The sequence below is a fragment of the Lepidochelys kempii genome, chromosome 7 (assembly GCF_965140285.1).
Source record: "Lepidochelys kempii isolate rLepKem1 chromosome 7, rLepKem1.hap1, whole genome shotgun sequence".
NCBI classification, from domain to species: Eukaryota; Metazoa; Chordata; order Testudines; family Cheloniidae; genus Lepidochelys; species Lepidochelys kempii.
The window spans coordinates 48,588,027-48,613,438 of NC_136386.1; the positions used below are offsets into that span (position 1 = coordinate 48,588,027).

Sequence of the window (25,412 nt, forward strand, 5' to 3'; positions counted from 1 at the left end):
TAGCTGCTTTCAACTACCTGAAAGGGGGTTCCAAAGAGGATGGCTCTAGACTGTTCTCAGTGGTAGCAGATGACAGAACAAGGACTAATGGTCTCAAGTTACAGTGGGGGAGGTTTAGGTTGGATATTAGGAAAAACTTTTTCACTAGGAGAGTGGTGAAGCACTGGAATGGGTTACCTAAGGAGGTGGTGGACTCTTCTTCCTTTGAGATTTTTAAGGTCAGGCTTGAGAAAGCCTTGGCTGGGATGATTTAGTCGGGGATCGGTCCTGCTTCGAGCAGGGGGTTGGACTAGATGACCTCCTGAGGTCCCTTCCAACCTTGATATTCTGTGATTCTATGAGTACAAGGATGGGACAAGTGGGCCATGTGGGCGAACGAGCAGGCTCTGGCATCCAGGCTCAGTGAGTGGGGTGGTGGGAGCCTCTGCGGGCAGCCAGCTGGGTGGGAGGCAATTGGAAGCTTGGGGGAGCTGAGCTGCCTGGCCTACCAGTAAGCAAAGCTGCCATGCACCTCTTGGCTAGGCTGCCTGCCCTGCTATGGGGCCTCAGAGCTCAACAGGGAGGGGTGACAGGGCCAGACCCCGGCTCCCTGCCCTGGGGTGGGGGAGAGGCCTGCAGGGAGGCGCTGACTGATGGGCTGGCACTGCATTCCAGGCCTATGCCAGCTGCCCTGACACCATCACAGGGAGTCCAACACTGACCCCACCTTGAGAATGAGACCACAGGTACCACCGCCAGCACCCACAAATATCCCAGCCAGTACACACACTCCCCTCCAGCACCCCGCAAATACCCTCTCCAGTTCTCTCTGCCCTCCTGGCAGTGTTCTCTTGAAATACGGTAACCCTAAGATTTGGAGGGGGGCAATCGAGAGGTTTGGGGAGGGGAGGAAGGTGATGGGCAATCGGGGTATTACATGCCTATGATAATTTTATTTGACAAAACCAAAGATAATGCTCTTTGTAAACCCAAAACAAATTCAAAACGTAAACCAGTTGTCTAAAAGTGTTTTAATGCCAATATTTGCATCTATTTGACATTTTATCCATGTACTTTCTCTAAGTCTCAGATGTAATGTATTATACCTTTCTTGGAGGTTATTTTAGGTTATACGGTGTTTTGATTTTAGTTTTCATTTAATGTACCAAAACTATAAGCAGTAGGCCCTGGGTGTATTACACAGCATTGTATGTTTTTGAACAGGGGCACGTGCAGTGTGAAAAATGTTTCCCTGGAGTCTGTACCTTGACTAGACCTTGACCAAGAAATTTGGACATTGACAAAAAATAATTGACTATCCCTGTTGCATATAATGTGCACATGCAGTGGTTGCCATCTAAAAGTCAACATGTACTACAGGTCAGGTGCAACAGATTCTTCCTAAAAGTGGGGGCCTGCCCCCACCCCTCCATGGCTCCGCCCCTGCCCCTCCTTTTCCCCCCAAGACCCCGCTGCCTAGCCAAGCCAGAAGCTGGAGCTGGGCTGGGGATCCTGGGATCCTCCACCTGCCCAGCATGTGGGGGAGGTGAGAGTAGTGCCTGGCCCATTTCCCTGCCCCAGGGTTCCCTGCCAAGGGCAGGTAGAGGGTCTGCAGCTCCACACAGCTGCCTGCGCAGATCTTACCATGGCCCAGCTCCGGCTTCCGTCCTGGCCTGGGGGTGAGGCCTTGGGGGCCAAAGAGGCACAGCTGGGCCATGGTAAGAGCTGCACGGTCAGCTGTGGGGAACTGCCGACCCTCCATCTCCCTGGGTGGGAGGTCCAGGGGGTGCGGACACGAGCCCTGGGCAGGTGGAGGGTCTGTGGGAATGTACGGCAGCTGCTGGAAATGTTGACTTGTTAATAGCGATCCCTGGCTAGATTAATTTAACTACTGACACCCAGGGCAGCACTGGAGAGGAATTAAGGGAAAGTCAATGCCCAGATGATTTTACAGTCTAAAAACCTATTTCTGCACATCCTTGCTCACACAAATAGCCCCATTGATTTAACCAGGATTTATAGAATTAGCCCTTTTGTCCAATAGCACTATGCATTTCTCGAGATAGGCTTGTTTGCTGCCATCAAGGAGCCAAGCAAGTGAATTTGGTGCCCGCTATAGTTAGAGCTTCAGGGCTTAGATTAAAAGAACCAAAATAGATCTGGAGCATTTAATCCAGAGGTTATTCCTGGGGTTTTGGGTACGTGCCTATTTGGGATTAAAATCTGCAGAGGGGATCCTACAATCATCTGGATTTTAAAAATGGCTGAACTACCCCCATATAGCCAGGCCGAGGGAGAGGTTCTTAGGGAAGGGAAATGTCTGATCTTAGTGTGTGGCAGGAAAGCCCATGGCAAGTCATTCTGTAAAGCAGGGGAGAAAGAGGCAGCTTCATTCGTCGCTTGGGGAAAAAGCCAGCGGGACTCAGGAGTGAAATCAGAAGAGCTGGGCTGGTGGTGATGAGCAGAGCTCTACCCTTGCTATCCCTCTTGCTGTCCCTCTCTAATCCTGCTATGTGTGTGTGTGTGTGTGTGTGTGTACACATCCCTTCAAGCCCTGGAGAAAAAAGGGTCGGCTGTGACGCTGGCCCAGAAGCCACACAGATTGGAAGCTGCGATGGGGGCGGGTCTGGGCTGCTTTAATCCTGCCTCCACTGGGATTACTGGGTAACACGGTCCTGTAATCTGCACAGTAGCTCTGAGCGCGCAGAGCTATCTCCCAGCAGAGGAAATCGGCAAGTTGCGCCCGCTTTCCCCAGCGCAGAACAGAGCAGCCAGTGTTTGGGGGGCGTAGAGGGAAGAAGCAGGTAAGTGCCAGCAAACTTGTCTTCTGTTTTCTCACACTGGCTGTGTTTTTCTTTTTCTTTTCTCTTGAAATTGCTTCCTATAAACCTGCTTTACAAGTTTTTTTAAATGTGCAAAACTCTTCAATTTCCAAACCACCCTGAAACAGTGAGAACTCTTCCAGCCAAGCCAGGCTCATCTCTCCTGATCTATTCCGGCTGTTCTAATCTAACCTGTCCTGGTCTAAATACTGCTACTCTTTCTACTCTCAGTAATACCTGCGTGGGATGGGGTTAGAGCTTTTGACGTATGTGCAAGGGGGTTAGGAATAGTGTGTGTGCCGAACACTGATATTTGTGCACTATGTGGAGGGCGAATTGTAGGTCCAGGGAAGCTGTCTTTATCTTCCACTTCCCCCTCCCCCTCGCCCCCCATTCTTTATTTTTACCTCTTCTGTAGTCTCTCTCTGGCTTTCTCCTAAAACTCTTTTAAACTGCCCTGATGGTTTTATTGCCAGGGTCAACAGCCCCAAGATATTATAAACACTCACATTGCTTTCCTCACTTGCAAAAAGACAGCTGCAGGACTATATAATAGTATAATTCACCATGTGCTCATCTTAACATACAGATCCTAGCTCTCTTTCAATGTTGTGAACTATACATGCCAATGCATGTGGGCCAAACCTGAAGCTACAGCAAAGTTTGCAGGTGACAAGAGCTGGAGTTCTAGTGTGGGTCTTGTTTGGGTTTTTTTCATTCTTAACTCCTTGTGATCTATAAAAATGTGTGAAGCATCAGAAAGGAGCCGGTGCTAAGCCGGGTTTGCTGCACTGGAACATAGTGCCCTGCCTTTGGGCAAAATCTTGGAAAGTGCCTTATGCTGTGTGAGCTGGATGGGCCAGCTGTTGCCAGTGATCGCTGGGTTGCACGCATTTAAAAAGACCACACCTTTTTTCCGCTTTAATTTTTAATTGGGCATGGGAGTTACATGTCTCCTAGCTCTGGGAACTGTTGCAGCATAGATCAGGTGTCATTGCTCTGGACTGAGACAGGAGGTTCCCGGTCAGCACACTATTTGAGAACACCAGGTTCTTGCACATTGCACCGGGAGACAGAGAGAGTCTTTGGCATTCGATTTCACCAGCAGCAGCAGCATGTGTGTCCTTGCTGCATGTCACTTGGTGGGCTCTCTGCAATCGGGGTATTGAGGTGTGGCTGTCAGGACTCTGGGCAGGCTCAGAGGGGGTCACTGAGTGCAGCAGGCTGGATGTAATTTGACTGTCGGAGCTGGCTCAGTGTAGGTGCTGTGGCCCAGGCTGTCTGTGGGGAGCAGGTGGGATGTGCCTGGATTTGCCTTGCCCTGAGCAGGGTATTTATAGAGCCTGGTTGCTCAAGGAGCCATCAGATGGCTAGGGGGAGGCAGGGGTGGCACATTGCATTCCCCTTCTGCCCACATGCTCCAACTGCCAACCAAGCACTTTTCATCACTGTGTCCACTTCTAACTCCACCCTTCACCCAGCCAGTGATTTGCATAGCCATGCCCATTAGCCTTGATTATAGAGGGGCACCAGGGAGAGCTTGCCCCATCCCCACTTTTAGCCAGCCAGGGGAAGGGGGTGCCTAGTACAGGAGAGGCCGGGTGGAGCCAAGCGGGAGCAGTGCTAAGTGTGCTTGGATTGCTGGAGCTGGGATCTCCCATCCCCAGTGACCAAGCCAGGCCCGTTCGATGATCATTCACATTTGCCAGCTGACCCCCCGATATGCAGCCAGCTCTGGGGTAAAGCAGCAGCCAACAGCTGAGGAAGAAGGGGTGATTTTGACTCCAGGCACCAAGGCAAGTGCCTGCTCTTCAGGGAAGGGCTGGGGGATCCCACACTGATCGGAGAGGGCCTTGTTTGGTCTAAAATCCTTCCCCAGGTGTGGGGAACAGCGCAGTGGGGCTGGTCCCCCGTTGCCTTCCCCCTTGGGCCGACGTGGGTGTGAGAGACTCCCACGCTGCTCTGGAGGTGCGGCGCAGCACTCGCGTCACACTGCATGCCAGCAGATCAACATGGCAGCATCTCACACTTGCATCCCACGGTTGAGAATGGCTGCATCAGGGGAGGCCAACCCAGGACCGGGGCATAGGGGTGGTGGTGGTGGGGGGGGTCAGCAGTCAGTTCCACTGACTTCAGAGAGCTCCGGCTCAGGGCCAGATGGCTGAGTCTGATCAGCCGGGACTCAGGCCTCTGGCTCCAGGGTGTGTGTGTGTTTCACAGCCAGGGGAGCAGCCCCCTTTGGGTAGGGGGCTATCAGATCTGCTCTGCAGCCAGGGTCACCTCCCCTCTCACCGCTCAGAAGAGGGTCGGGCTGGCCACACTACAGAGACAGGTGTCTGTTGTCCTGCTGGGCCAGGGGCTACCACAACCACAGGTCCTGTAAGGGGACCCTGCGCCGGAGCAAGCCGGAGCTAGGGCTAGTGCACAGGCCATGCGTTCACATGCTCAGCCCCAAACAAGGACCCCTTGTTTCCAGCTGGAGACAATTAAAGGGCCATGGCCGGGGCAGGGGGTGTCTAACTACTTTACTCGGCTCTTCCCATGCCACCCTTCATCTGAGTCTCTCGGGGCCTCCTGGTGCTCATGTGTGACCACACATCCACCTTCACACTCGGGGTGGGCAGCCCCATCTCAGAGGTGAGAGGAGTCCCTGCGAGGTGCCAGAGCCAAGCCTGCTCCCATCCCAGACCAAGAAAGGAACCCAGGAATCCGGGCCCCCAAGGCTTGCTTCTAACCACCAGACCCAGCTTGCCTCCTGTAGCTGGGACTAGCACCCAGACTCCCAGTCTCTTGTGCTGGTCACTAAACCCCACTCCCCTGTGACAGCTGGGATTTTCTAGACCAGGAATCAAGCTGCTCTATCCCCTGCTTTAACCGCCTGACCACAACCAATTGCCCTGTGACTCTGCCCCCCGGCCTGCTCTGGTACAGAGCCTGGGGCGGGTGGGGACACCTTTGATCAGCTCTGCCCTTCCCTTTCCCTGCTCCATCCCAGAGCTGCCGCAGCAGCTGCTGGCCAGCCTGGCTGAAGGCAACGATTTGGGGCCCAGAGCTGGGAGTTCAGAGCTGCTGGGGTTTCAGCTGTATCTACACCCACTGGCTGCGGCTGTATCAAATAAACATGCTACACCAGGGCCTTTCTTTGGTGGATTTGTCGGGAGTGAAGCGCTGGGGTCCCACAAAGTTTGTTTTCTCAGTAAACCATTCTCCAGGCTGAGTAATAGCCAGCATGGTGGGGAGCTGGGGACCCGGCGCCCGCTCACCTAGGCTGGCCCTGGCATGCTGGGGGCATGTGAGGTTTGGCTGCCACTCATGCGCCCCCTGCCGCGCAGTGCTGCTGACACAGAGATTTGCTAACAGTCGGGTCCTTCGTGTTCACCCTCAGGTCCCCTTCACATTCCACCAGGGGAATGTCAGTCGGGCCCCGGTTCCAGGGGTAATGCCTAAACCAAACAGTGTTCTAACCCCCATCTCCCCTCGTTTGTTATCACTTCCCTGAAAGGGCCGCATGTCTGCATCTGTCACCTGCATTCCGGTCGCCTCTGGGATACTGGAATGAGGCCCACGCCCCACTGTGCAGGTGCTGTGTGTATACACACACACACACACACACCCCCTAGCCCCACCCAACGTAGGCTAGCTAGGCAAAGGGTGGGAGGGGAAACAGAGGCACAGCAGGGAGCATTCACCCAGTAGGGCAAGGGGAGAACCCACATGTCTAGGATCAGTCATCCAAGGCAGAAGGCTGACCTAGTGGTTAGGACAGGTTCCGTTCTGGGCTTGGCTCCAAACTTGGGCCTGGCCTATGTTAGATCTAAGGTAGGGTGTTAGCTAACACATGCTACCAAGTCTAGCCTAGACAGTGGCAGTGGGCCGTTAGTGTGTGTTCAACTGGTTTGATTAAAATCCAGGCCTCCCCCAGGAATGGACAGGACTGGCTGAGATCACATCCAGGGGCTGATGTCTCTCCTAGCTTCCTCCAATGTACAGCCTGTCTGAGGGAAAATGGCCTGGAGACCCCAATGGCTGGGGCGGATCCAGTCCCGTGACACCCCTGAGGGGTGGTGCCCTGGTCCAGTCCTGCTGGCGTCCACAGTGGGCTCATTTCTCCAAACCCCGACGGGGAAGTTTGCATCTAACCTTGAACCCAGCAAAGAGCCTGATCCGAGTGGTGGGTCTCAGGCTCAGCCCCTGCTGGCCTAGCCTTTTATTATTGTAGCCCCAGACATGGCCCAGGCCCCCACTGGGCCAGGCTCTGTACAGACACAGCACAAAGAGCTGGCAGCGTCAGTGCTAAGCTGGGCCACTTGCCTGAGACCAATCATCTGAGTTAAAGGGTTAGACGCCTAAATCCATATGTCCCGGGCATGTTACACACCCCGGTCTGCAGAAGCGGGGTCTGCACCAGCCCCAGCTCCGGAGCATGGCTTCTCTAGTGCAGGATCCAGAGGGCCCCAGTCCGAACTCCACTACGCTGGCCAGCAGCTGTCACACAGGCACCTACGGGAGTCGCTTGTGGCTCAGGAGTTGAGCACCCACTGCTAGCAATGGCAAAACTCCCTCTAAGTGCAGGCCCAAGCGAGGTCAGATCTCACCCCTTTCCCCGAGGCAGCAAGTGAGCTCCCTGCTGGCCATTTGCATCCCCTGCAGCAGGCTCCATCCCTACCCACTCTGCAGCGGGTTACCTACCCGCCTGGCCTGGCCCTGGCTGGTCAAGGCTGCCTGTGATATTGGCAGCTGATGCAGGCTCCTTCCTCCTGCTCAGTCACATTCAGGGGAAGGAGCTAATGTTGCTGGAGCATGTGTCTGGGTCTTGGGGGCAGCTCCCGCCTGCGGGAGGTTTCCCAGGACAGCATCTGACAGCTGGTGGCTCCTGCTTTGCAAGTATCCCATGGGTTCGTGTCACCCCGGCTGAGGTTACTGGGAGGTGGCTTCAGGGGTAGGCACCACATAGCCCCCCAGAGTCCCCTGGGCATGGGGAGGAGGTGCTGGGGTGGCCCCAGCTGTCCCAGGTGCTGGAACGCCATGGCTGTCTTTGCTGTTCTCCTAAGAAGGCAGTTGCCATCAGTCCATGTTCTCCCAGGCCCTCCTTCCCTCGTCCTCGCACGTCCGAGTCCCCCTCAGAGCCAGGCTGCGTCATCGACTAACACAGCTTCCTGCCCTGTTGGGTGGGTTTAGTGCCACGGGGAGGAGTGACGCTAGGTTAGCGGGGGCTGGCGCTTAGAGCAGGGGGATCTGGGGCCCACGCTGCCAGGGTTCAATTTCCCACTCTGCCACTGACTCACCATGTGATCGTAGACCAGTTGCATAGAATCATAAATTATCAGGGTTGGAAGGGACCTCAGGAGGTCATCTAGTCCAAACGCCTGCTCAAAGCAGGACCAATCCCCAATTTTTGCCCCAGATCCCTAAATGGCCCCCTCAAGAATTGAACTCACAACCCTGGGTTTAGCAGGCCAATGCTCAAACCACTGAGCTATCCCTCCTCTCCTCCTCTTCCCTGCTGTGCCTCAGTTTCCCTATCTATAACATGGGGTCATGGCTTCTCCTGCCTTTACCAGTGGTCCAGGGCAAGTCCTGCAGAGAAATACAGAAGAACCCCGCCCACAGCCTACCTTGCTGGTACTGCGATCCTGGGCATGAGCTGGAGGGAGCGTTCCTGTCGGATCCCTGCCTGGGTGGGCTCAGGCACGGACAGCAGGTTACCCCTCTCCTAGCCTGTGGCAGCCCCTCTCTTGTATCCCTGCAGAGCTGGGAGGATCTCGGAGGGCTCTTCTTCCCTGGGAGATTGGGGCATGGCCCAGGGCTGGTTCTGGATGCCAGCTCCAGTGAATCCCATTGCTGGGATGGGTAGGGTTAGGACCTGCACCCATGGCAGTGTCTGGCTGGAGTGTGACACATGCCATGGAATGGGGGGGCTCTGCCCTGCTTCTAAATAGGCCAGTGTGGCAAGGTGCCAAGGGAGCTCCAGTGGCTGGGAGACCCAGTGGCTGGGAGACCCGGCTCGTCGGCTGGAACGGGTGTGGGGATGCACGGGAGCACCATGGCCTGGCTGGGCACTGAGGGTTTGAATCCACCCCCAACACGCCTGTTCCGCTTTCAGGCTTTCCGCGATGCTGGGAGCAAAGCTTTGGTGGGTTTGCCCATGCAGGTGTTTTGCGGCTCACTGCACTACGTACGAACCCCGTGCGCTGGGCTGGCCTCGTCTCTTGTTCAGTGGCTGCAGCCATGAGTGCACGTCCCTGCTCATCAGCGTGCCCTCGCTGATTATCCAGAGCAGCTGTGAGCTCTTTTGCGGCTCCCCCTCGCTAGGATTAGATTTCCTCTCCAAGGGCAGCTCAGGACATGGGGAGTGAGGCTGTGCATCCAGCCCTTCCCCAGGCGGGGGGACAGTCCTTGGCCAATCAGGGGAAAGGTTGGGATGCTGGCCCCGAACGAAACTCAGTGGCTGTGAATGGGTTGGCTATTAATCCCCTGGTGGGGAAGCTGACAGAGACATCCAGTGCCATGGCAGGATGATAGGGGCTAGGAGCCAGGACTCCTGGGTTCTCTCCCCAGCTCTGGGAGGGGAGTTAGTGGTGGGGGGGGGCTGGGAGCCAGGACTCCTGGGTTCTCTCCCAGCTCTGCTACTGGCTCCCTATGAGACTGGACGTTGCACACTCCAGTGGAGGTGAATGGGCTGAGCCCTTTGGTCAGGCAAAGCTCGGCAGCGTTCTCTGCATCAGGGCTTGGGGCCCGTAGCTGTGGAAGCTGCTTGGGGCAGGGACTATATCTTGGTGTGTGTCTTGCACAGTGCTGAGTGCACAGTAGCGGTAAAAGCCCCTCCCTGCTGCACGATTCAGTGGAACAGCTCCACTGGATGGGGAGGCATGGGTAGTGGGCGCTTGGGGGAAGCGCGGTGCACCCTTCTGGGGACGGGCCTGTTGGTTCAAGTGGCGCCTGTGGTCCGTGTCCCCCTCCGTGCCCAGCCCCCAGAGGAGATGGAGCTGTCACAGCTCATGCTGTAGCAGCTCCTCCTTTGCGCTCTGGAGCTCCCAGGGTGCTGGCCAGGTGGGTGGCTGTCGCCCAGAGGAAGGGTGGCGGCTGATCAGGGAATGAGGTGAGCTGGTTCTGCCACCGACTCCATTACACCTTGGGCAAGAAACACACAGGCTCAGCTCCCTGTCTGGGCAAGGGGGTGCAGAGCACTGCCTGGCTCCCAGGGATGCGAGGCAGACAGGGTGCTAAGAGATACTGCGGTGCTGAGAGAGAAACACGCCCAAGGTAGAGGAGGGGGGAGTTCCACCCACAGTGGATAAGGGGGACGAATTTTGTCTGCACCGAACAGCTGTTTGCAATTGGAGAAACCATTCCCCAACCCAGCTTTGGGTCACCGTGCTTCTTACATGCCTAGTTTTGAGACCAAAGGTCCGCCCCTCCGTCCCCTCCGGATCCGTCACCAAGGGCCGGGAGCAGCAGAATCTTCCCAGCCCCATCGGCCTAGTGGAGGGCAGAGAGCCTGGCCCAGAGTGGCAGTGACTGGCTCGGGGCTGGCTCCAGGCCACTCAACCACAGAGAACAACCCACATGTGGGCAGGATGATCCAGTGGCAGGGAACGCATGAGACCGTCAGACCCAGCGCGTGTGGCAGTCATGTCCGACTCTGTGTCCTCACTGACTGGAGACCAACTCAGGCACAGCGGCTGGGGAAGGGCTGAGATGGGGGCGTTCCTGGGTCTTCGTTTCTGCTCTGAGGATGTATTGCAACCTACTCAAGCCAGGATTCCAGCCCCGGGCGTTCAGTCTAGATTAGCTGGAGAAGTTAATGGGGGACTGCTGACAGCCCCTGGAGGAAAGGTGCCAGGAACCCCATGTGCTCATAGCTCTGGACAGGGACTCTGCAGACCTAGGTTCTGGCCCCAGCTCTGCCACAGGCTCCCTGTGTGATGTTGGGCCATGTACTGGCATCAGTGCCCATCTATGCATGTGGTTATAGCCCCTCTGGTCTCCCAGCCTTCGGAGCACGGTGCAGCATCCATGGTGCAGCATCATGGCGCGGGGGCAGCTGGATGCTGATGGGGGCCTGTAATGCTACTGTAATGAAATAGTGATCAAGGGCCCCGGGGGGAAGGGAGCTCTGCATGATTTATAGAGGAGTTGGGCTTGACTGGCGTTGACAGGGCTGGCTCTGATTCCCGCACGGCAGCTGCTGCGCCACCCTGGCTCTGCAGCCTGCATGTGCTGCCAAGCTAGAGACCAGATTCCACCGGCAAAGCAGCATTTACCTTCTCCCTCCTGCAGGGGGCACGGGTATCTCACCTCCCACCATGCCTGAGGGCCCGTGGGTGCCAAGGGGTGAGGGGGAGCTCCGTCCCATGGGCCAGCAGGGGGCGGGATGTCGGTGGGAAGAGGGGGACACTTTGCTGGAGAAAGCGTGTTGGGGACAGGGGCTGCAATTTGCCCTGGAGCAGTGGGACGAGGGCAAAGTTCATGCCCCAGCTAGACCCCACTGAAGCCCTAGTTTGAGGAGAAAGGTGGGGGCCAGGCCTCAGCTGGTCCCTCTGCCCGGACTAGATTGCACCCGAGCATGTGGGCGAGGGCAGAGGGAGTGACCCGAGCAGCTGACAAACAGATTCAAGTCTTGGAAGACAAGAGAAAACCAGCGGGGGACGGCAGAGTCACTGGGGAGCCAGGAACGCAGGCAAAGGGATGAGTGTCCCAGTACCTGCTGGAATGCGGAAGCGGATCTCTGAGCTGGATCCCCAGCAGGGGGAGGCATTAGGATGTATAGATGCCAGGCAGGCTGCCTGGTGGATTGTGGCCCCAGGAGCAGAAGAGGCCTAAGGTACCAGTGTCGGCCAGCTGAGCCGTGGTCCCAGTGCTATTTATCAAGGGCTCTGCTAACACTGGACTCTAACCAGAGCAGAGCAGAGCCACTCACGAAGGCCTGGAGTGCCCTGGGCCCAGCCTCTGAGCAGCTTCCCCTGTGGGGTTGGCCCCAGCGCCAGGGAGCTGGCAGCACTAGGCTTCTCCATGGGGAGCTGTGGTCTCTTCCAGGCAAAGGCTCGAGCTGTCTGTGTGCACTGAGTGCCGGGGAACCCTGCTGCTCCAGCATGCCACAAGGAGGCTTTCTGCATGAACCGGGCCATAGCGGGGCTCTAATTACTACAGCCTGAATGCTGAGAGTTCCCTCTCTCTTCTCACCTAAGAAGCTCCTGTGGGAGGTGTGAAGGGTTTCCCTCAGGGTGTCACTTGGAACTGGGATACCACTGAGCCCTCTGACCCACCAGCCTGGGCTCCCTCTCACACTGTGCTGTTATGACAAGCTGCAGAGCCGCTCCCGGTCCTACACTTCCACCAGCATTCACACAGGTAGGGACACACCCAGCTGCAGTTACATGCTGGGTCTCTGACCAGCCCCTGCATGAAGCAACAATAGAAAGGCTACAGCCAAGATAACTCCCAGCTCCCCAGGCACACCCCCACTCCCCCCCCGGAGCATAAACCCAAAATTATATCATCTCTTAGAGTTCACCTCACCCTCAATGTGGAGGGGAATATGCAGCAGCCCCCAGAGCTAAGATTCCCAGGGACTTCACTGCAAATTTATTGGTTTAGATTAAAGCATAAAATAAGTTTATTAACTACAAAAGATAGATTTTAGGTGATTATAAGTGATAGCAAACAGATCAAAGCAGATTACCTAGTGAATAAACAAAACACAAACTAAGATTAACATACTAGAAAGATAGGATGTGAATTATGTTTCTCACCCTGAGAGATGGTACAAGCAGGTTTCAGATTCTTAAGTGACAAGCTGCACTTGCTTTACAGCTTGGAATCCCCACGTCTTTCAAACACAGGCTAGAAATCCCTTTAGCCTGGGTCCAGCACTTCTCCCAGTTCAGTCTTTGTTCCTCAGGTGTTTCCAGGAGTCCTCATGTGGGGAGTGAAGAACAACAGATGATGTGACTCCCTGCCTTATATAGCTTTAGCATATGGCAGGAACCCTTTGTCCCAAAAAGTCAATTTGTGGAAAAACACTGACATCCCAAGATGGAGTCCAGAGTCATGTGGTCTCATCACATGTCCTTGCTGAGTCATAGCAGCCATTACTTACAGACTGGAGCATTCTCAGGAAGGTTCACCAGGCCAGGGATAAGTTTCTTCTAAGGCCTATTGTTTTTCCTAATGGCCCATTACCCTGAATAGGCCCTTCGCCACCATCTATCTAGACTGGAAGTTCCTGCCTAGTGGGCGTTACCCAGGCGTAACTACATGTGAAAGACAGATACATAGTCAATATTCATAACTTCAGATACAAATAATACATGCATACAAATAGGATAATTATATTCAGTAAATCATAACTTTTCCAATGACATCTTACATGACCCATCTTGCATAAAATGCATCATAATTATGCCATAATCATATCATAATAATATTGCTATGAAGAATATGGGGTGCGGTGTCACAGCAGTGAGCAAAACAGCCTTGCTGATTCAGTGTCCTCCATCCTCATCTTGTGCTAATTTCACACCATGGCTGTCATGGCGCTGACTCCTGATTCACACCAGAGTGCTTGGAATCGGCCTATTTGTTGGCTGGGGTCTAAGCTGGTAAAGCAGCTGCCTAACTCCCCTGATTTTATGGCACATCTTGTGATATTTGGTGTTTCTTTTCCTCAAAGCCCCAGCTCCTGGAGTCCTGGGATTAGGTCAGACTCTCAGCTGGTGTTTTTATAAGTCAATAAGAATCTGGCCCTCGTGGAGAAGAGCTAGAGAACGTGACCCCTAAAGGATCAAAACTGGAAGGAGAATGGAAAGGACCCATAATGGATTAAAATCTTTAAATTTATTTGCATTTAAGCCAATCTCGTGACTGTGGGAACAGAGATTCCCCCTCTTCTCCCATCCAGATAACAGCCTTTCAGAGCAAAGGCACTGATCAGTGTTTATGCTACTGCCCAGCTGGACTTTGCCTGAATCAGAGCCCAGCCCAGCTGCCCCCAGAGCGATGGGAAGACTCCCATTGACTGCACCAGAGGTGGGAGCAGGACTTTGGCTCCTGCTGGGTTACAGGCAAAACCCAGGATTAGGGGCTTTGTGGGGGCCAGCTGAGCCCTAGCTATGGACAGAACCAGCTAGTGAGGATAATCTCTTGCATTTCTCTAGCACCTGCCTGGCACAGCACATCTCAAAGAGCCCATAGCTCCTGGAGACCAGGATTGCTGACCCAGCATTGAAATGCAGCCACCTCTGGGCAGTGACCTGTCAGCTGGTTTGCAGCACTCAGCAACACAGCTTGGCAGTCTCGGAAGAGAAGGAGAAGCATGGTCCCACTTGAAGCTGCAGGGAGTGTAGGAGGCAGACAGGAATGTCCGAATGGGCAGGGCAAGCCAATGGGGCTGCAGCCACACAGAACTGGGGTTACAAATCCCAGTTCAGGGGGAACACATAGATTCCATCTCCTGTGTCTGCCAGGGGCTGAATGAGCTGGGGAAGAGGGGCTGCCCAGCAGTTGGAAGGTGCGGGTTTTGCATTTACACCGGCTTCCTGCAGCAGGTATGTGTGTCTGGGGGAGGGAGGGAGTGCAGCTCTCCCCCTCTGTTCTGTCACGCCGATCTAATTCCTGGCACATCAGACAGGAAATCACTTGATTTGGAGCTTTGGTTGTAGATGAGACAACATTTATTGCTACCACTTAGGAAAATTCTTCTCACATTCCACCAAAGATGCGAGACCACCACCTCACTTGTCTGGTCCACGCCAAGGTTACCATTGAAACTCAGATTAGGTCAGACTCTCAGCTGGTGTTTTTATAAGTCAATAAGAATCTGGCCCTCGTGGAGAAGAGCTAGAGAACGTGACCCCTAAAGGATCAAAACTGGAAGGAGAATGGAAAGGACCCAAAATGGATTAAATCTTTAAATTTATTTGCATTTAAGCCAATCTCGTGACGGTGGGAACAGAGATTCCCCCTCTTCTCCCATCCAGATAACAGATTGCCCTGCGATCAATTTTTATTCACGTTTTCCTTTTCGTTCCCGTTCTGTTTCTGTGGCCTTCAGGTGCCCGCGGATCATTAATAAGCACTGGAGTTTTTCAGCACAGATCTCAGAGTGCTTCTTGCAGGTGGCCAGGCCCATTATCTCCATTTTACAGATGGAGAAACTGAGGCACATAGGGGAAATTATTTGCCCAGGGTCACCCACCTGGCCAGTGCAGAACCAGGAAGAGAACACAGCTTTCTGAGCCTCTGGCCACTCTGCCACGCTCCCTTTGGCTGACTTGTCTCTAACCCTAACACATCTGCTCAGGGGACTAAGGATCCCCTCCCCCTTGTGCAATCACATTAGGGTGGCAGCACTAGGGGAAAGCAGGGCTGTGACCGCTACTCCCCTGCTGCCAGCCATTGTCCCAGGATTGGGCCAGTAGTGCCCTGGTTCCACCCCCTCTAATTAGCCCCCCAGGGCCACAAGGGGGAGCCCACGGTAGATGGGTGTCTCAGAAGTACAGCGCCTCCTAGTGGGCTGACTGCGAGCACTGCACCTGCACTCTGCCACTAACGGCACAATGTAACGGCCTTCAGGAGCAATAAGGTGCATGCGGCAGGTGTTAGAGCCTCGAGGTTAAACGGCTGGGCTGTCTAGGCTATGAGGTCAGATGCTCCCAAAGCTTATCTCTTGGCTTTTCCACATCCATGTAGCTGGCGATTCATTCTCAGGCCACTCTGATGGGAAAAGAAGAAATGGAATATTAGCAAAGAAGCCAAGGTAGAAAACTGACCACTAGGAACATGGGGCTCTCTAGAGCGGCTCAGAGCCCAGATTGGTCTAGGACACTGACACTCTGTCCTGTCTCCAATGGGGGCCAGCACCAGCTGCTGCAGAGGAAGGTGCAAGAGACCCCCTTGTGACAGCTATGGAAGAATCAGTTTCTTCCTGACTCCATTAAGTTGGCCTGAAGCATGAAGCTCTGCTTGTGATCTGCAGGTGCAACTCCAGTGCCTGGAGCCAGCCGGCTGAGGGGCCTCAGTTGTTTCTTGTAGAAATGACTTAAGTGCCTGCCTAACTCCAGGTGAGGCGAACGATCCCTTTAGGGCACTCAGGTGGGCACTCCAGTTCAGTTCGCCCCTCTGCCGACTGAGAAGGGATTTGACCAGGGACCTCTGCCTTCAATTCTCTAGATTTTGGGCTATGGAGTGAGTCTAGGGTTGCTAGTGTCCGGTTTTCAACTGGAACACCCAGTCAAAAAGAGACCCTGGTGGCTCCGGTCAGCACTGCTGACTAGGCTGTTAAAAGTCCAGTTGGCAGCTCAGTGGGGAGCGGCCAGCATGTCTCTCTGGCTCCAAGGCGGAGGGGCGGCCGGGGGGCTCCATGCTCTGCCCCCGCCTGCCCCCGCTCTGCCTGCCCATGCTCTGCCCCCTGGCTGCCTCTCCGCTAGGAGCCAGAAAGACATGTCGCTGCTTCCCGGGAGCTGCCTGAGGCCAGTGCCACCTGGAGCCCACACTGCAATTATCCCTCTGGCTCCAATGTGGACAGACCTTCAGCCTCTCTCTCTTTCTGTCATCTCCTCTTGGTTCTTAGCAGCTTAGCTCTAACCTGGCCACCATGGGATCTCCGGCCTGTTCCCCAATCCCTCTCCCTAGCCAGCCCGCTACCTCCCCATCCCATGGGCGCCTGCCCCGTGCTCCACCAATCTGATGCTGCTTCCTCCATGATGTTTCTCAGACCCTGTCTTCTCTTTGGGTCCCAATGCCTGCTCTCCCACCTGGATGCCGCCCCTCCTCCCCTCATGCCCATCTTCCCGTGGTCTGTCCACATCACCCGCTCCATGCCACCACTGGCTCCCACCATCTCATCTTGCCCTGCTGGCCCCTTGCCTCTGCCCATGCTGCTAGCCTCACCCCCTGCCTGCTGTCTCACCAGTGTCTCCAGGCTCCCTCTCCCACTTGGAGCTTTGAAAAGGTCCCCTGGAGTGCGGTCACTGAACTGATCCATAAAGCTCCAACCCTCGCCTCCTCCGGCCCCCTTGTCAGGACCCACCGCTGCCACCCCACTCACAAGAACTCAGATGGAGGTGAGGCTGCAAGGCAGCTGAGCAGGAGATCAGCGGGCAGCCGGCCACAGATTTATGGTAACTAAGTGTTTTGTTTGGGAGTTGGAAAACATGATCACAATATTTGGGGTCAGGAAGGAATTCTCCCCCGGGTCAGATTGGCAGAGATCCTTGGGGTTTTCGCCTTCCTCTTCAACATGGGTCACTTGCAGGTTTAAACTAGAGTAAGTGGTAGATTCTCTGTCACTTGAAGTCTTTAAATCATGACTTGAGGACTTCAGTAACTCAGCCAGAGGTTAGGGGTCTGTTATAGGAGTGGGTGGGTGAGATTCTGTGGCCCGCAACGTGCAGGAGGTCAGACTAGATGATCATGATGGTCCCATCTGGCCTGAAAGTCTCTGAGTCTCTGAGAAACACTGGGTCTTTTATTTGGAGGTAAAAACTCAGCTGGGGATATGAGATTATTTTGGTTTGGTTTTGACTGTAATAGTTCCAGTTAGCACTCTTCAGCAGTAAATCTCAAAACACTTTACAAAGGAGGTTGGTGTTGTTATCCCCATTTTACAGATGTGGAAACTGAGGTATGGGGTGGGGACATGACTTGCCCAAGGTCAGCCAGCAGGCCCTTGGCAGAGCCAGGGACGAGAACCTGGTCTCCTGAGTCCCAGTCCAGTGCTCTGTCCACGAGGGCATGCTGCCTCCCTGCTGTAGACCACTTTTTTGCCCAAGGTCAGCCAGCAGGCCCTTGGCAGAGCCAGGGACGAGAACCTGGTCTCCTGAGTCCCATTCTAGTGCTCTGTCCACGAGGGCATGCTGCCTCCCTGCTGTAGACCACTTTTCTGCCATGTGAAATCAACTCTCTGCTCAATTTCTGACACACAAACTCATCCTATTTGATTGGGACTGATTTGGCATCTCTGTGAGTTCTTCATTGTGGGGCTCGTGCAGTGGTGCTGGAATACTTTTAATAGTGGGGGTGCTGAAAGCCACCCCCTTACCCCTGTCTGTGCCCCCCAGCCCCTCCCCAGCTGGGGCCAGGAGCAGGGCTATGTCTCCAGGATTGGGGTACCCGGACAGGAGTAAGGGGGCTGAGGCTGGGGCAACAGCTAGGGGCGGCAATAGGGCCGGCAGCCTGGACCCTGCGTGCCAGGACACTGCATAAAAACCTGGGAGTGCTGCAGCACCCCCCACGCCCCTAGTTCCCATGCCTATGGGCTCGTGGTGTTTACCCAGTCGGCTAAGAGGCTTGTAGAACAAGTAATCATCCCGAGTAATCATCCCGAGTCACGCTGTCTGAGCTCATGACATTCGCAAGCCAGTCTACCTGTGGTAGGCGGGATCGGCAACCTGCAGCCACCTGACAAAACACGAGATTGGTGGAAAATCATGAGACTTTTCAAAATCATGTTTTTACATTCTTAGTTTTCCCTTTTGGTTCTGGGCCCTTCAGGGGCAGGGGTCACGACTTTGCACTTTTGCTCTGTAGCTGTGAAGGCTAGAAATATTTCCAACAAAGAAAACGGAGATTTCCTCAGAACGAGAATAACAAGAAGTAATGGGCTTGATCTGCAGCAAGGGCAATTTAGGTTTGATATTAGGAAAAACTTTCTAACTTTCAGGGCCGTTCAGCTGTGGAACAGGCATCCGAGGGCGGTTGTGGAATCCCCGTCACTGAAGGTTTTTAAGAACAGTCGGACAAGCCCCTGCCTGGGCTGGGCTGGGGTGACTTGGTCCTGCCTCAGCGCGGGCGGCTGGACTTGACACCGTTCTAGGATTCTTTAATTGCATGACTCTGGGAGCTGGGGCTTTAAGAAAACCATACCAAGTAGCATGACTTGGGATCAAATCCTGAGAGTTTGCAGAACTGAGTGGGCCAAGATTTCCAAACTGGGGTCCCTAAACTTCAACCCTGAGGGGGTGAATATTTCAAAACTCTGTAAGTCCCACTGAAGGGCAAAATAATTAGGCATGTGAAGGCTTTTTGCTCTAGATCCAAAGGTAGGCACCTCAATGTCTTGCTTTTCAGAAGCCCTGAAAGTTAGAAAGTTTTTCCTAATATCAAACCTAAATTGCCCTTGCTGCAGATCAAGCCCATTGCTTCTTGTTATTCTCGTTCTGAGGAAATCTCCATTTTCTTTTTTGGAAATATTTCTAGCCAAGAGCCTCAGAGGTATTTCGGCCCCCACCTCACTAACTGTGCCCGTTTAATTCAGTGTCCGTTTAGCATGGTTGAAAATTGGGCCTCTTGCCTGGGTGTCTAAACCTGGATTTTGGACGTTACCCAACTTTCGGAAGTCAACAATCAGCCATATTTTTTCCACCTGTCAGAAGCATGGTCTAGTGGTTAGAGCACTGGGCGAGTCTGAACTCCTGGGTTCTTCCTGGCTCTGGGTGGGGACTGCGGCCCATGGGTGAGAGTGCAGGACTGAGAGTCAGGGCTCTTGGGTCCTAGTGCAGGCTCTGGGAGGGAGTGTCAGCTAGTGGTTAGAGTGGGGGGGCTGGGAGCCAGAACTCCTGGGTTCTATTCCTTGCTGCTTGCATGACCTCAGGCAAGTTCTGTTCAGCTCTCTGGGCCTTGCTGAGCTTCCGCCCAGCCACCTTCTTATGCCAGCGACAAGTAGGCACAATGCAGCCTCCCAGCCTGCCCGTTTCGGGACACTGAGGCAGGCAGCAATAACTCCCAAGCGAAGCAGTGGCAGAGACGAGAATAGAACCCAGGCGTCTTGGCTGCTAATGTCCTGGGCTCACCACGTGCCCACACTGCCTGCCTGGGTTATAGATCTGCAGCATGCCATGGTCAAGCCAGGGCAGGTAATGAGAAGCCTGTTGTGGGCATTTCCTGGACTCCACTGACCATGTAAGCCAGCGCGTGGGTACCTGGCCAGCCGCACGCAGCCCCAGCAGCTGGGCAAGTGCCTGGTGCTAAAGCCGGATTACTGCCATTATGTTTCTGCTTCCCGGGACCCAGGGCAGGCGGATTATCAGGGATTCAGCTGTGATGAGAAGGGAGATGAGTGAGTGGTTCTCCCTCCGCAAAGCTGCCCCTCCCCCTGAGCTCTGCCAGCCTCCAGGCAAGGGACCAGCCAGGGGCAATAGCATGGCTTGGCCAGCAGCAGCTACCACCGGGGCCAAACACTCCATCAGCTGCTTCTCTGCACCCTCCTGGTCCAGGTAGAGAGGCTGAGGGGCACTGTCACCAAAAGTCAGATGCCGCCTGTACCCCGTGCCGCCTGTACCCTGTGCCGTCCTCCCTCGCCCATGCTCCCGCAAGGTAAAAACTATACCACCTTGTCTTCTCTAGGCTTTCCTAGCTTCCACAGTGTAAAAACAGCCCTGGACTGGGCAGCAAGGAGGTGGCCTGTGTGTGTGTTATATCTTGTGTACATGCCACAGGCTGCATGGGTTTAGCTTAAATCAGTTCTCAAAGTAGTGCAACTCTCCCTTCCTCCCTCCCTCCCCATGTACATGCTCTTGTTTCAGGTGAGCTGAAACCAGTTCCTGGCCAATTGCAGCTAAACTGCGATCAGCCTGGTTTAAACTGAAATCAGAGGCTGCACCCAGCTCTTTGCACGGACCAAAAACCACCCCTGAAGCCAAGGCGCTGTGTGTGTAGACAAAGCCCGGGTGGGTGCGTCTCTGTCTGTCTGCGCAGGGCTGGAGGCGACTATCCTGTGCTACTTACTGGCTGAGTAACCAAAAGCTGCTCTCTGGGATCCAGCGACTCCTGCTCCAGCTGACAGCCCTGCCGGGTTCCAAGGGATGGGAGCAAAGCCACAGCAGCCCAGCAAAGCTCCTCCGAGTTTTGTTGCTGCTCTCCGGCTGCTGAGGCAATGCCAGCGCCTGTGTTAGTGGGAGCAAGGCCCAGCCCAGGCGGCCCAGCACTGCAGTGGTTCTTGGGAGTTGCCCGTGCCCAGCTGCTCGCTGGCGGTGAAAGAGCAGGGAAGGTGCTGAGCCAGTGGCCCAGAAGGCTGGGCTTGTATAGAAAGCCGGGGGTTAATAAACACAGCCCTGATTAGCTTTGGGGTCCTTCTTCCTTGCCACTTCCAGCGCACTTTACTGGGGGAGGGGCAGGTATCACCACCGGAGCTGTGGAGCAGGGCGGGGGCTTGGCCACAGGCCTCAGCACAGCCAGGAAGAACCCAGGTGTCCTGGCTAGCCGCTTGGTGCCCTAGCCCCTGGCCCCTGCTCCTCCACAGCAAGGAGCCCAGGCTGAGCATCATATCAGAATCAAGGGTTCTTTTAAAGCCAGCGACGAGGGTGGGATTTAAATATTCCAGCCGCACTCTTGCCCCCCTTTCGATGATAGAGCACCTTCCCAAGGTGGGCCAGTGCCATCACCCCCATTTCATAGAAGGGGAAACTGAGACACAGAGGGGGCCACGATTCTCACACGGTCCTCTGATTCCTAGCTTGGTGCTCTCTCCGCTAGGCCACAGCCTCCCCTCTGCTGGAAGTGGAGGTTACTTTGATAGCCTGAGGGAAAGACAGGGTGGTCTGGCACTGGCCTGGCACTGCTGTGCCCAGTGAGGCTGCTGTCATCCCAGCCTGGCCTGGGCACCCTGGCAAGACCCACTGCCTGCAAGAGCCAGAGCCCTGAGCCTCGGGCTCCGCTCCCCCTTTGCTCCCACTGCCTCCCAGCTGAGGCAGGTCCCATTGAAGCATGAGGCAGTCACACCTGGGGGGAGATTTAGGCAACACCTCCTCATCCCAAATGACCCTTTCCGATGAGATCCCCAATCAACCCCCTTGTCCTGGCTCCTGGGCTGAGGCTATCTCTGCCCATCAGATGGTGCAGCGCTGCCAAGCGGATCACTGAGCCCTGCCAGGGCTTAGGGCAATTCATGGCTTTGTTTGTGGAGTCTCCCCTGCCAGAAGCCACGCAGCCTTTGCCAACAGTGGTCTGGGAATCAGGGCTGCCCAGAGCAGGGCCTCTCCCTTCGGGGGTGTGACTGGTGAGTAACAGCTCAAGTGATGTACTCTTAGGGGGCCGGGAACCCTGGGGAGATGGGGAGCAACGAGGGATCCATCTACCCACAGGTGTGTAAGGACTAACGGCCACCCCAGCTCAGACTCATGGTCTTTCTAGCCTGGTGTTCTATCTCTGGCAAGTGGCTGGTGCTGGGTGCTTCAGAGGGAATGAACAGAACAGAGTGATTATCCAGTGATCCATCCCCTGTTTTTCAGTCCCAGGTTCTGGCAGTCAGAGGCTCAGGGACACCCAGAGCATGGGATTGCTTTCCTGACTACCTTGGCTAATAGCCATTGATGGACCTATCCTCCAGGAACTTATCTCATTCTTTCTGAACCTACAGGTTTCAGAGTAGCAGCCGTGTCAGTCTGTTTCTGCAAAAAGAAAAGGAGTACTTGTGGCACCTTAGAGACTAACCAATTTATTTGAGCATAAGCTTTTGTGAGCTACAGCTCATTTCATTGGATCCATGCAGTGGAAAATACAGTGGGGAGATTTTATATACATCAGCCACACTATCAGAGGCTCGTTCACCTGCACATCTACCAATGTGATATATGCCATCATGTGCCAGCAATGCCCCTCTGCCATGTACATTGGCCAAACTGGACAGTCTCTACGTAAAAGAATAAATGGACACAAATCAAACGTCAAGAATTATAACATTCAAAAACCAGTCGGAGAACACTTCAATCTCTTTGGTCACTCGATTACAGACCTAAAAGTGGCAATTCTTCAACAAAAAAACTTCAAAAACAGACTCCAAAGAGACTGCTGAATTGGAATTAATTTGCAAACTGGACACAATTAACTTAGGCTTGAATAGAGACTGGGAGTGGATGGGTCATTACACAAAGTAAAACTATTCCCCCATGTTTATTCACCCCCCACCCCCCACTATTCCTCACATGTTCTTGTCAACTGCTGGAAACGGCCCACCTTGATTATCACTACAAAAGGTTTCTTTCTCTCCCCACTTCCCCCCCCCCCGCCCCGCTCTCCTCCTGGTAATAGCTCACCTTACCTGATCACTCTTGTTACAGTGTGTATGGTAACACCCATTGTTTCATGTTCTCTGTGTATATAAAATCTCCCCACTGTATTTTCCACTGCATGCATCCGATGAAGTGAGCTGTAGCTCACGAAAGCTTTATGCTCAATTAAATTTGTTAGTCTCTAAGGTACCACAAGTACTCCTTTTCTTTTTTCTGAACCTAGTTATAGTTTTGGCCTTCACACCATCCCCTGGCAAGGAGTTCCACAAGTGACTGTGTGGTGTGAAGAAGTCCTTGCTTCTGTTTGTTTCAAACCTGCTGCTTGTTAATTTCATTGAGCAACCCCTGGTTGTGTGGGGAGGGTCTAATTTAAGGCATTCCAGAGCCCTAGTTGCCCCCTGAAGCCCCTGTCTCAGGTCATATCCCCACATTCTTTAGGTTAAGATGAGAGGGGCAGTTCAGCCCCCTGGGAGCTATTGTTTCAGGCTCTCTGCAGACTCAGGCCTTGTCTACACCTAAAGTTTTGCCACTTTACCAGCCTTCCCATGGGAGTAGTGGGGGAAAGGAAACTACCTGGGGTGAAGGTGGAGCATGATAAGTTTCTGAATGGGGTGATAGGGCGGGGTGGCCTGTGACACCAGCGGCTGGACTTGATCCCAGCTGCCCTGGAAGCAGTGGGTCTGCCTTCACTGCAGTTAGCCTGGGCTCTTACCTAACTACACAGCCTCTCTGACCCAAGTAGGGTGACCAAACAGCAAATGTGAAAAATTGGGACGGGGGGTGGGAGGTAATAGGAGTCTATGTAAGAAAAAGACCCCAAAATTGGGGCTGTCCCTATGAAATCGGGACATCTGGTCACCCTAGACCCAAACCTGGTAGTGTTTTGAACCCAGGCTAGCTGGTCTGGCTGGAGGTGGGTTAGAGCCCAGGGGCTGCTTGAACTGGGGCAGTGAGGATGCAGGCTAGATCATTCCCATGCTGCTAGTCCGCCAGCGCCTTCCCCCCGTGTGCCGAGAGGAAGACAAGCTCTCCCGCACGTCACTGGGAACGAACCCCAGAGTGGCTCAGCTCCCTGCAGCCCAGTGGTGCAGACAACAGACCCCAGAAATCCTTGCAACCCCCCCACCCCCCACAGGGAGCGCAGCACTGTGAGGGTGCAGGGCTTTTCTGGGGGGCTGCTCACACCCAGACTGGGTTGAGCCAGGGTCTCAGATCTGTGCTAGGCTCAGAACCAGGCACTGATCAGCTAACTCTGCAGGGAAAACATCTCCCCTAGGAGCGCACTGAGCAGCTGGCCGGGCCATACCCGCACTCAGCAGTGGAGTAGAGAGGGGAAGAATTATCCGGCACCAGGAGCTAGAACATCAGAGAACCACTGAGAGCCTGGCCGGTGTGCAGAGAACCCAAGGACTGGTCACCTTTAGTTCATTGGCTTAAATCCACTGGGCCCTCACAGAGGAGCTGAGGCAGAAAGCAGGAGCTTTCCAGAGGTGCTAGGGGACAACACCCAAGCCCAGTTCAGCAGGGACAATGAAATGGGGGAGCCGGTACCACCTGGGAACAAAGTGACAGCATGTGAAGTGTGAGTGAAGGGCAAGTGAGGCAGGGCTAATGAGTTCAAACAACAAGCTTTGTGCGGGATTATCTCCCTGCTACACACCGAAACAAACTGTTTGGGCTATGGTGCGTGGTGTGAGTGTGGGTCCGGGAGCAGAAGCCAGGATGCCTGGGTTATATTCCTGGCTCAAACTCCCCGTGTGACTTTGCTTGCTCTATGCCTCAGTTCCCCCTCTCTGAATGGGACCCAAACATTGCCCTGTTTCACAGTGGAGTTGTGAGAGTTAATGAAGCACTTTTCCCCAAAGATGCATTCATTTTAATGCTATGAGGAATCATTAAATCATCTAGTCAGACCTGTATCTCACTGACCTGAGAGTTTCACCAATTACTCTTACGCTGAAGCCAATAACTGGTGTTTTGCTAATGGGTGCCTTCTACAAAACGATCTAGCCTTGATCTGGCAACACAAAGAGATGGAGAATGCATCATTTCTCATGGGATTAGTTCCACTGCTCAGCCACCCCCACTGTGAAACAATTGTGCCTTATTTCTAAATTGAACTTATCTAGCGTTAACTTCCCAGCGTCGGTTCTTGTTCTATCTGTCTCCACTCAAGTGGAGAGCCCGTGAGTTTCTGGTATTTGCTCTTTGAGATCCTTGGGTGAGAAGTGCTAGGAAACAGGCAAAGCTTCCGAATTAGAACACGGTGAAGAATGCTCCTGTGAACGTTTTATTTGGCTGAAAAGTGGGGGCTTGGACCAAAAGGAAAAATTTCTCAAAAAATAAAAGAATCATTTTGGTAAAAAAAAAAAAAAATTCAGCTGTAATATGTTTGATCCCATAGGCCAGAAATTCCCCCCCTCCCCCAAACACACAGTCTCTCACTTTTTTGTCTTTTCCTCCCAGTGTGAAAAAAAAGTGAGAAAATATGTGGGGTGTTTTATTCTCCATCAAAACTTTTAAAAATTCTTTGACGAGTGCAGAATAGTTTCATTTAAAGTTAGTTCACTGAAAAATGAAAACAAAATCCCACCGCCCCCAGCAA

The 25,412-nt window shown here is 54.0% G+C and overlaps 1 protein-coding gene across 2 annotated transcripts in view; it reads left to right on the plus strand.

Annotated features, from left to right (window-relative positions):
- The first annotated feature begins 2,661 nt into the window (after positions 1-2,661).
- Positions 2,662-25,412, plus strand: part of SLC38A3 (solute carrier family 38 member 3) — a 70,128-nt gene continuing 47,377 nt past the window's right edge. For both annotated transcript variants that reach the window (XR_012159893.1, XM_073352598.1), the window contains exon 1: positions 2,662-2,783. The gene's annotated coding sequence lies outside the window, so the exon portion shown is untranslated. The remainder of the gene's footprint in view (positions 2,784-25,412) is intronic.